Below are 9,256 nucleotides of genomic sequence, written 5' to 3' on the forward strand. Positions count from 1 at the left end.
CCCTTCCGTGGGGTGGGGCAGCCAGAGCCCCCCAGGGCAGGACTCTGCTCGCCCTGTGCTGCAGGGCTCGCTGCAGGCAGGGCTCTGCTGCTGCTGGGCACGTTCACGGTGCTGTCAGACTGGGACCTGCTCAGAGGGAGGGCGGGCAGCAGCTCAGAGGCAGGGAAATGCACGCTTCCCAGGGAGCCTGTGCCCCTGCGGGCACGAGCAGCACTGCCCTTGGGGTCTCCCAGGCTTCTCTGGACTGCTGGAACACAGCCTGAAGGCCTGGGAGGTGCACTGGAGGCTTTCCTCGCAGGAGGAGATGCGCCTGGGACACAGGAGCTGGAGGCAGCAGGACCCTGCAGGTGCCAGGCTCCCACCTTCTCCAGGAACCCCAGCGAGGGGAAGGACTGCATCCTGCCAGGGCAGGGAGATTCCAGCTTCAGGGACTCCAAACGCCCACAGGCCTCTGCCACAGCGCTCTGGGGAGGGGCCTGCTCCCCAGGGGCAGGGGACATCCCTGGGGCTTCTTCACTGGGACAGCAAGGAGAGGCCTGAAGGTCTGAAAGCATCACCAGGCCTCCACCAGGTCCTTCTGCCTTCCCAGTTCTCTTGAGGAACAGCCCTGGAGTGGACTGGAAGTTGGGATGAGGCAGGAGCAGGGAGAAGGAGCCCTCAGCCCCCAGGCTGAAGGAAGGGGAGATCTCTGTGGCTTTGTGTCCCCTCTGTATGGAGCAGTCAGAGGCAGTGAGCTCATCCCTGCTCCCTGCAGGCTCTGGGGAATGCCCGGGGCAGGGGGCAGCGTCCTGGGGCTGGATCAGGCTGGGTGTGCCAGCAGGGAGCAGCCCCTCTGTCCCCAGCCTCCCTGCTGGCTGCTGCTGGCCCAGGAGAGCTCCCTGCAGCTCCTCAGGAGCAGCCATGGGCCCCAGCCCCTGGGAGCCCCTGAGCCCCTGGGAGCCCCTGGGCTGCACCCCAGGCTCCTGCAGCCTTCCTCTGCCCGCCCCACAAGCTGCTGCACAAAGAACATCTTGAGCACCCGAGTTCTCGGCACGGCCTTTCCTCAGGCCATCAGAGAAGTTATGTGACAAACCAAGCCCGGGCACCTTCCTTCCCTTCTCCAGCTTCTCCAGGGCTCCTGCTCCACTGCCAGCCACTTTCACCTTTGCCTGCTGCACACCCCTCTCACTTTTCTCAGAGAATTTGGTCAGCGCAGTTGTGTAGGAGGAGTTTCCTGAGGAGGAGGAGGATTCCTCCTGCCCTGGGGACTCCTTGTTCCCCTCTGAGAGCTCAGAGCCAGCAGCTGGGCCATCGCTGTCCTGGGAGGAGTGACCACAGGAGTGACCACAGGAGTGTCCATCCCTCCCAGCTGTGCTCCAGGGCTGCCCCAGCCCCTGCTCTGGAGCTGGCTGTGCTAGATCCCCCCTGCCCCAGGGTGGGGCTGGTGCCTCCTGCTCAGTGCCACTGTCCCCACTGTCCCCATTGCTCCCCTGGCCGCCCAGGGGCGCCCCAGGCTGGGGAGCAGCTCCAGGATGCTCCTGTGCCACGGGCTGGGAGTGCTGGGATGGACTGGGAAGGGCTGGGCCCCTCAGGGATGTGCTGCCATGGACGTGGGCAGGCTCTGAACGCTCCGGGGATGCTCCAGAAACATCCGGGACTCCTCTGCAAGAAAAGGGAATTCCTGAGCACTTCTTTTATTCCGACATCTCTGGTTTAAATCAGAGGCAAAAGAATTTCAGTGATAACTGGGGTTTAGCAATATTCACACAAATACCCATAAAGGCATCCCCTAAAGGGGCAAAACCTGAAGGAATGCAAAGATATATCAAAAATCTCTTATAAAACAAAGGCTCAAAAATAATATAATAATAACACAAATTTTTACTTAGTATGGCAATATTGTTCCACCTGTTTAGGACTGAAACAGTTCTTACTGACAGGCTGTCATTAGTTACATAAATAAATAAAATTAGCTAAATAAAATATGCAACATGTACCAACACATATCTCAGCTTGCCTGTGATTTTTTAATATAAATCATCTACTTCAGTTAATGATATCAATTATTTCTTTAAAGGATATAAAAGCAGTCAGGTCTCAAATAAGCAACAAATTCCTATAAATTTCTAATTCTCATATTGGGGATTGCTTAATTAATAGTTCATTTATATTGAACATACCATCAGAGCCTAATAAATATTATTCCATGCAAGCAGAGCACCTCAGAATGAAGGTGACAAAGCCTTTTACTGAAACAGCTCTTTCTTTATGCATTTTAACCCCCAATTTGTATGCAAATTACACATTTGGCTCCAGTATATACAAACCACAACACTGTCCATGTATGTTTTACTCCTGTAAATACAGAAATCTGATCTTTGTCCCCAGAATTTCATGAATTTATTCCAGAGTCTAAGAAGGCTCCAGAGATGTTGAAGAGGGTGGAGTTCCTCATTTTCCCCTTTTCCCCAGGAACTTCAGCGTGACAAGCTCAGAGGAGCCTGCTCCTGCTTTTCCCTTGCTCAAACTCTCCTGAAGCCAAAACCCAGAGGTGCCTCCTCTCCTCACATCCCCAAACCCCCATTTCTGAGCCCAGAACCTGCCATTGTCCATGACCCAGCGCAGAACCTCCCCCAGGAGCCCCATCCCACCTGAGGGGAAGGAAATCCATCTGGGATCCCTGCAGGAACGTCTCAGCCCGGGCTGGGCTCAGCAGCAGGGGCAGGCATGGGGAGAATCTGCTCTCCTGGATATCTGGGGGAGAGAAAACACCAACAGGGCACTGAGAGCTGGCAGCAAGCACCACAGTCCCAAAGATCCCCAAAGATCCCAGCCGCACATCCCCAAAGATCCCGAAAGATCCCAGCTGCTCATCCCCAAAGATACCCAAAGATCCCAGCTGCACATTCCCAAAGATACCCAAAGATACCAGCCTCACAGTCCCAAAGATCCCAGCCCCACATCCCCAAAGATCCCGAAAGATCCCAGCTGCACATCCCCAAAGATCCCAGCTGCACATCCCCAAAGATCCCAGCCCCACACCCCCAAAGATCTCAGCTGCACATTCCCAAAGATACCCAAAGATTCCAGCTGCACATTCCCAAGGATCCCCAAAGATCCCAGCCTCACATCCCCAAAGATACCCAAAGATCCCAGCCCCACAACCCCAAAGACCCCAGCTTCATATGCCCAAAGATCCCCAAAGATCCCCAAAGATCCCAGTTCCACATCCCCAACGATCCCAGCCCCACATCCCCAAAGATATCCAAAGATCCCAGTCACACATCCCCAAAGACCTCAGCCCCACATCCTCAAGGACCCCAGCCCCACATCCCCAAAGATCCCCAAAGACCCTGGCCCCCCATCCCCAGAGACCCCAGGTGCAGGGAAGGGGAGGGGATCCCACGCAGACCCCCAGAGCCTCCTCCCTCCAGGACCAAACTGATCCTGTACCAAACCCAGGTGTGCAGGCACTCACCCTGGCACTGCCACCCCAAACCATGCCACAGCTCCTCCTGTGCCACCCCCACCGTGCCCAGCCCAGCCAGCACGCCCTGCTGATGGCCAGGTGGGCTCACACAGCGATTGGATCCCATCCCAGCACCTTCCACTTTACAGCCCCAGGATCCCACAGCTCCTTCCCCACCCTCTGTTTTTTTCATAAACTCTGCTTCCAGCCCAGGCTGTGTGCCATTGTTTTCCTGAGGGATTCAAGTTCAAACCCAGCAGGCAGTGATGATTGCTGCAGCAATTTTAGTTTCTATCCTGCATCTCTTTGCTCTTTGGGGTACTTGGTGCTTTTTTTCCAGTTCATTGCTTACAAAAACAAATGGAAATTGCTCATACCACGAGAATAAAACAACTCTAATGTATATGGAATTATCTGTGGGGTTTAGATATAGCTGTATGTTTGGGGGAGTTTCTCCTTTTCTTAACTCTGAGCTGGTGTCTGAGAAGTGTAAATAACTACAGACAGGTCTGAGGAGTGCAAAGCAATACTCCCAGTATTCTAAACAGGGTTTGATTTTTAAAGGCAAAGAGCTATTTGTGGTCAAGGGAGTGACTTCCTAACCCAGAAATGCCATTTATTTCATTTAGGCTCATTAGTTTCCAACCACTCAGATGAGCCACAGTCTGCAGCACTTAGAGGAGCACAATCATACCAGAAAATGATTATTACACACCAAAAACTCCAGTTTTCATTCCATCAGCTCCAGCCCGAGGCTCCTCCACCCACACTGCATCACCTGACCAGGGGCAGCCAACCACAAGGCAACTTGCTCATTAATTTTTAATTTACTACTTCCAATTGACTTTTTTAATTACTTTAGAACTCTAGGTAGTGAGAGGATAATTAGCCAGATAGAATAACTGAATTTGCAACACCAAGTATGATTAAAATGCTTTTTTGGAAGCTTAGAGAAAGGAAATGAGATGTAGCTTAAAAAGTAGGTGTAAATAGCTATTCCTGAGCAGTGTGACAGCAGGAGGAGTTCCAGGGGCTCAGTCCAGAGCTGGATGGCAAAATGAATTCTGACACATGTGCAGGTGTGAAAAGGGTGAGGAGCAAAGGGCAGCACAGAGGGAGCAGAGCCAAGGAAGGAATGCAGGATCAGAGCCCCAGAACTCATTTGGAACACAGCAGCTCCTCAGGGCCCTGCTCCACCAACAGCTCACCCCAAAGGGGGGGAGATGGGGCAGCCCCTGGGGGGAACAGTGGGACTGGGGCAGGGATGGGACTGGGGCAGGGAGGGGATTGGGGCTGGGACAGGGAGGGGATTGTGATTGGGGCAGGGAGGGGATTGGGGCAGGGAAGGGATTGGGATTGGGGCAGGGAAGGGACTGGGATTGGGGCAGGGGCAGGGAGGGGATTGGGGCAGGGAAGGGATTGGGATTGGGGCAGGGAAGGGACTGGGATTGGGGCAGGGGCAGGGAGGGGATTGGGGCAGGGAAGGGATTGGGATTGGGGCAGGGAAGGGACTGGGATTGGGGCAGGGGCAGGGAGGGGATTGGGGCAGGGAAGGGATTGGGATTGGGGCAGGGAAGGGACTGGGATTGGGGCAGGGGCAGGGAGGGGATTGGGGCAGGGAAGGGATTGGGATTGGGGCAGGGAAGGGACTGGGATTGGGGCAGGGGCAGGGAGGGGATTGGGGCAGGGAAGGGATTGGGATTGGGGCAGGGAAGGGACTGGGATTGGGGCAGGGGCAGGGAGGGGATTGGGGCAGGGAAGGGATTGGGATTGGGGCAGGGAAGGGACTGGGATTGGGGCAGGGGCAGGGAGGGGATTGGGGCAGGGAAGGGATTGGGATTGGGGCAGGGAAGGGACTGGGATTGGGGCAGGGGCAGGGAGGGGATTGGGGCAGGGAAGGGATTGGGATTGGGGCAGGGAAGGGACTGGGATTGGGGCAGGGGCAGGGAGGGGATTGGGGCAGGGAAGGGATTGGGATTGGGGCAGGGAAGGGACTGGGATTGGGGCAGGGGCAGGGAGGGGATTGGGGCAGGGAAGGGATTGGGATTGGGGCAGGGAAGGGACTGGGATTGGGGCAGGGGCAGGGAGGGGATTGGGGCAGGGAAGGGATTGGGATTGGGGCAGGGAAGGGACTGGGATTGGGGCAGGGGCAGGGAGGGGATTGGGGCAGGGAAGGGATTGGGATTGGGGCAGGGAAGGGACTGGGATTGGGGCAGGGGCAGGGAGGGGATTGGGGCAGGGAAGGGATTGGGATTGGGGCAGGGAAGGGACTGGGATTGGGGCAGGGGCAGGGAGGGGATTGGGGCAGGGAAGGGATTGGGATTGGGGCAGGGAAGGGACTGGGATTGGGGCAGGGGCAGGGAGGGGATTGGGGCAGGGAAGGGATTGGAGCAGTGACAGGATCAAGAGACTGGAGCAGTGATGGGATTGAGACAGTGACAGGATTTAATCACTCAGAATCCTGATTTCAGGTCAGGAACAGGACTGAGCTGAGTCCCTGGGATGTCCCTCGCGTTCCCCCCAGACACGCAGAGAACAGCTCAGGGCTGGCACTGACACAGCCTGCTGCACATTCCCAACTCCCAGCAATGAGCTGGGAGCACACAGCAGTTCCAGGGCACTTGGCCCACTCAGCACAGCTCACTCCAGGAATTTTTCACTGTTGCACTTGGGAATACTGAGCAGATTAATTTGCATACAGAATTGCATTAAGCATGCAAACCAGTGTTTTTTAAGAAACATTAAGCAAGTTGGAATCTGAACTCTCTCAGCTCTCTGTTAGATGGACTTTCCCCCCTCCCAAATCTTGTTTTCTATTTAACAAGGCATTAGTGAACAAATAATATTAATTGCAGTTACCAAATCAGACTTGTCAGCTCCCATCATGACACACTTCATGTGGCAGAACTGGCACCTTATTTTTAGTCATGCAAGAGAGGAGGAAAACAAGCTTTTCTGATTTCAGCTTAACTTCTCCACTTTGAATGAAAATGTATTCTCAAGCTAAATTCAAAAGCAGGACTGATTAAAGAAAAGGTTTTTCCACACACAAAAAGACTGGGTGTGCTTTGGAAATGAAGAAACAAAGAGGACTAAGGGAGGGAGCAGAAAATAATTGGGAAACAAAGCTGTCAAATGCAGATGTTGCTAATCATTTATACACAGATTAATAAAGCAAATGTGCATATACAGACACATACACACCCCCCATAAATCACAACATTTGCTGATAAATGAGTGCTTTCAGGCTCTGTTATACCAACAAACACCTAAGTGCCACTCCACATCTGTTCTAGGAAGATCCAGGAGATGAGAAAGTGACTGAACATTCACAGGGAACTCCAGAAACCCCAAATCCCTCCAGAGCAGCTCGAGGACCAGGCAGGTGTTTGCCAAGCAACAAAAACCTCAGTGCACAGACCTTCAGCAGGGGGCAGCGGAGGGAGGGCACGTCTGGGATGCTCAGGGATCCTGGGGGCATGTTTGGGATGCTCAGAGATCGTGGGGGCACATTTGGGATGCTCAGGGATCCTGGGGGCATGTTTGGGATGCTCAGAGATCGTGGGGGCACATTTGGGATGCTCAGGGATCCTGGGGGCATGTTTGGGATGCTCAGAGATCGTGGGGGCACATTTGGGATGCTCAGGGATCCTGGGGGCATGTTTGGGATGCTCAGAGATCGTGGGGGCACATTTGGGATGCTCAGGGATCCTGGGGGCATGTTTGGGATGCTCAGAGATCGTGGGGGCACATTTGGGATGCTCAGGGATCCTGGGGGCATGTTTGGGATGCTCAGAGATCGTGGGGGCACATTTGGGATGCTCAGGGATCCTGGGGGCATGTTTGGGATGCTCAGAGATCGTGGGGGCACATTTGGGATGCTCAGGGATCCTGGGGGCATGTTTGGGATGCTCAGAGATCGTGGGGGCACATTTGGGATGCTCAGGGATCCTGGGGGCATGTTTGGGATGCTCAGAGATCGTGGGGGCACATTTGGGATGCTCAGGGATCCTGGGGGCATGTTTGGGATGCTCAGAGATCGTGGGGGCACATTTGGGATGCTCAGGGATCCTGGGGGCATGTTTGGGATGCTCAGAGATCGTGGGGGCACATTTGGGATGCTCAGGGATCCTGGGGGCATGTTTGGGATGCTCAGAGATCGTGGGGGCACATTTGGGATGCTCAGGAGGGATCCTGGGGCACACTTGGGATGCCCAGGAGGCTCAGGGGGCTGTGCTCAGCCAGGGCCAGGCCTGGGGCAGCAGCCTGGGCTGGAAGCAGGCAGTGACATCAGTGCTGCTCTCCCTGAGCTCCTGCTGTCCAAACTGGGATTTTTGCTGCTGCCACTCTGAAGGCCAAAAGGCTCCTGAGTGCAGCTCAGCGAGCAGGCAGAGCTGGGCCTGGGACTCGCTCTCCCAGCCTGCTGACAAGCCTGAATGCCACAGTCAAGCTGCCATTTGGGGGATAAAAAAGGAAGGCAAAACAAAAACAAAGCCTGGGCTCTGTCAAGCTGTTCCCCAGAGCAGCAGGAGCACTTCAGTACAACTGTCACTGCCACTCCTCCCCTCCTGACACGGAATCCAAGGCACTTTGTGAGGAGGATGAGAAGGAATAAGGGAGGATTGCAGCTGCCTTCCCTCCCAGCTCTCCCCTGTACCTGGGAATGCAGAGCACACCCAAAGCCCGCTGCCCATCTCTAGGGAGCAGCAGATCAAACAGCACAGAGAGGCTTCTCACAGCTCCCAGCACATTGCAGAGCCTTCTGCCTGCTCCTTAATCCCAGCTGCACTGCAAACATAAAGCTGCACAAATATCAAGAAGTTTTCCTTGCTTAAATGGCTTCCAGTTCTGCAAATAACAACACTGGGGAAAAGGGCTGTGAAACACAGGAAACACACCTGAAACACAGGAATCCTGCCCAGAGCATGGGCAGGGACAGGGCATGGCCAGCCCTCCATCTCCTCCCACTTTGAGCTCTGTCCTGAGCCTCATTTCCTACCAAAATGGGATTTATTCACTCTCCACCAACTCCCAGTGATGCACACACAGCCTGTAACCACCACACTGCCTGCAGACCCAGCTCTGAGGCAGCCCAGGATGGCTCTCATTCCATGAGGAGGAAAACCCTTCAAAAACCCTTCAAAATCTCCCACGTGGCTGCAAATGCTCAGCAGGCAGCAGTTCCCTGGTGCTGTGAGTGAACCCAGCCTGTGCTCTGCTCCCTGTCCCCTCACTACCTGCCCTGGTTTGTGCAAAACAAACCTGTCCGGAGGTGCAAACAGGAACCTCCTGAACCAGAAGTCCCCAAAAGCCGATTAATCTTTGCATAAGTGTTACAGGAGACAGCAGGGACAGCCACCAGGGTGACACCCACAGTGGCAGGGACTGAGCCTCAGAGGGTTTGGGATGAACCAGAACCCACCCAAGATGTTCCTTCTCCTCCTCCTGCAGGCTCCTTCACCAAGGATGGAGCAAAATCATCTCAAAAACTGATGGAAACCACCAAGAGCTCTGCATTAAAAAAATAAAAGTCAAACTCATCAACCCCTCAGGAGCTGCTGTGAGGAAATCCCCAAGGCAGTTTTAACTCCATGCCCTTCAAGAGGGGTTTAACTCCCAAAGAAACCCCAAAACAGCTGCACACAGGCAGGCTGGCACAGGGAATGGCAAACTGCACAGCTGCACAGCTCCAACTGCACAGCTCCAACTGCACAGCTGCACAGCTGCACAGCTCAACCTGCACAGCTCAAACTGCACAGCTCAAACTGCACAGCTGCACAGCTCAAACTGCACAGCTCCAACTGCACA

The 9,256-nt window shown here is 54.6% G+C and overlaps 1 protein-coding gene across 1 annotated transcript in view; it reads right to left on the reverse strand.

The window, feature by feature from the left end:
* The window catches only part of LOC115948857, a 32,218-nt gene that overhangs the window by 15,041 nt on the left and 7,921 nt on the right, over nt 1–9,256 (reverse strand). The gene's annotated exons all lie outside the window — the stretch shown is intronic.

This window comes from Geospiza fortis, unplaced genomic scaffold (genome assembly GCF_000277835.1).
Source record: "Geospiza fortis unplaced genomic scaffold, GeoFor_1.0 scaffold236, whole genome shotgun sequence".
NCBI classification, from domain to species: domain Eukaryota; kingdom Metazoa; phylum Chordata; class Aves; order Passeriformes; family Thraupidae; genus Geospiza; species Geospiza fortis.